The following is a 2500-nucleotide window of genomic DNA, read 5'->3' on the forward strand; positions in this document are numbered from 1 at the left end:
ATTTTGCATAACGCTTTTATCCGAGCTAACATGGACTCACAACAGTTGGAATAGAGTCCAGGTCAACCGAATGTCAGTCAGTCACGTGTGAGGATTTGTTGATGTGAATGTGGACTTGGATCATTCAAATAGCAAATGTATTCCTGGGAACGCTTGAAACTCACATCAACTAAATCGACATGCGAGAGCGGGTTGAAGCAACTCCTGATTGGCACCGCATGAATTGCCATTTGATCGGAGACAGAGGAGGGGGCGTAGTATGGAATGATGATAACGATAGAGGGAGAGAGATGGGGGGAGGTGTGGAAACAGAAGAGAGAGATGTAACTGAAGCGATAGAGAACGTCAGGGCGAAAGAGAATGTGTGTGAGAGAGAGAGAGAGAACGAGAGAGAGGGAGGGAGGGAGAGGGAGAGAGAGAGAGAGAGAGAGAGAGAGAGAGAGAGAGTGAGTGATGGAGAGAGGGAGGGAGGGAGAGAGAGAGATGTAAGGTATGTAGACAGGACAGGAGTGTAAAAATGGAGTGATGATGTATAAAGAGACGAAAGGAGAAGTGTGGAAACAAAACAGGGAAGAGAAGCGAAGCGACAGAGTGCAAGAGATGGGAGGGGAGGTGTGGAGAGAGGAGAGGAGAGGAGTGTAAAATGGAGTGATGAAGAGAAGAGGTGGGAGGAGAGGTCTGGAGTCCCTGCGGAGCGTCTGATTAGCCTCTTTTTGGAATGAGAGAGAGACGGAGCAGCTCCCTGGTGCTCCACATCGTGCCTGTCTGGTGTGTGTGTGTGTGTGTGTGTGTGTGTGTGTGTGTGTGTGTGTGTGTATTTGTGTCTGTGTCTGAGGGTAGGTGGAGGTAAGGATTGCACACATTAAACTCATGTAGCTGTACTTAGCACTCGGTATGGGAGTGTGAGAGAGAGAGAGTGTGTGTGTGTGTGTGTGTGTGTGTGTGTGTGTGTGTGTGTGTGTGTGTGTGTGTGTGTGTGTCTCAGAGAGAAAATGAGGAAAAGGTAGTTGGCAGTGCGCGTGTGTGTGGGCTGGATCATGTCAGTTCAGAACAAGTCTTTGGATCAAAAACAGCGAGAAAAGGGAAAGGCTAGAGATTATGAAGCTCTTATACCTGTCACACACACACACACACACACACACACACACACACACACACACACACACACACACACAGACCTTGTTCAGTGTATCGCACACTGACATTCTTTATCATAAACGCACAGGCGCCCAAAGTCTTCATTTAATAAGGTTGATCAATGGCTTTAATTCCCAGTGCATTGAGCCTGGGCTTTAATACGATAATGTGCTGCTGATCCATAAATACTTTACTAGAGGGCCAATGAAGGGGAGATAGAAACACAATTCATCTCAGACACACACACACACACACACACACACACACACACACACACACACACACACACACACACACACACACACACACACCTCTGCATGCATAGGAAACACACTCACACACACATACATTATACACATGGCCCAGTTTGTGTGTGGTCATCCTGTGGGTCTGTGAAAACATACTGTGTTTAATTAACTCCCCGCCTGGACGGACACACACACACACACACACACACACACACACACACACACGTACTGTACTGTACGTCTGATCCTCTGATACAAGAGTAATTATGGTCACTGGCCTACAGCCGCTCTCAGATGTTCTTTTATTCTTCCCTTCTGCTCAATACCCTTCGAGGCACTTTACCTTTCCCCTTCTCTCTCTCTCTCTCTCTCTCTCTCTCTCTCTCTCTCTCTCTCTCTCTCTCTCTCATCCCACTCATTTTCTTTCACCCTGATCCATTCTCTTTCCCGCTCTCCTCTTCCTCCCTTCCTGTCTCTCCACCTCTTTTATCTGAATCCCCCCTTCATCCAAGTGGCTTACACTCTTTTATCTGTCTCTCTCACTCTCTCTCCCTTCATCATGTTTTATCTCCATCCCTCTTTTTTTCTTCTCTTCATCCCTCTCTCTGGACAGACGGGGGGATGCCCCTCCCAGCCATGGCAAAGCCTCAACACTTCCCTACCCTCAGTCCAATCCTTATAAAGGCAAAGACATCTGTGAATATGTCTCAGCGTGTGTGTGTGTGTGTGTGTGTGTGACTATCTGTGTGTGTGACTATCTGTGCCTGTGTGTGCGTGTATGTGTGTGACAATCTGTGTGTGTGACTATCTGTGTGTGTGCGTGTCTGTGAGTGTGTATGTAGAGCGTGTGTGGGTGTGGGTGTGTGTGGGGTGTGTGTGTGTGTGTGTGTGTGTGTGTGTGTGTGTGTGTGTGTGTGTGTGTGTGTGTGTGTGTGTGTGTGTGTGTGTGTGTGTGTGTGTGTAGTCTCACAATCTGAAAGAGAGCGATTACAATGGCTCTGGATTGAAACTTTGGGTGAAATATGAATCTAGCTGGAAAGGCTATTGAGGGAAAGAACAAAAGCCTCTGTTTCATGCAAAGCCCAGCCGCTCAGACACAGCAATTCTTCATCTTG

General features: G+C 47.6%; 1 protein-coding gene across 5 annotated transcripts in view; it reads right to left on the reverse strand.

The window, feature by feature from the left end:
* The window catches only part of utrn (utrophin), a 157904-nt gene that overhangs the window by 43134 nt on the left and 112270 nt on the right, over nucleotides 1-2500 (reverse strand). The gene's annotated exons all lie outside the window — the stretch shown is intronic.

The sequence above is a fragment of the Sardina pilchardus genome, chromosome 12 (assembly GCF_963854185.1).
Source record: "Sardina pilchardus chromosome 12, fSarPil1.1, whole genome shotgun sequence".
In the NCBI taxonomy this organism is placed as follows: Eukaryota; Metazoa; Chordata; class Actinopteri; order Clupeiformes; family Clupeidae; genus Sardina; species Sardina pilchardus.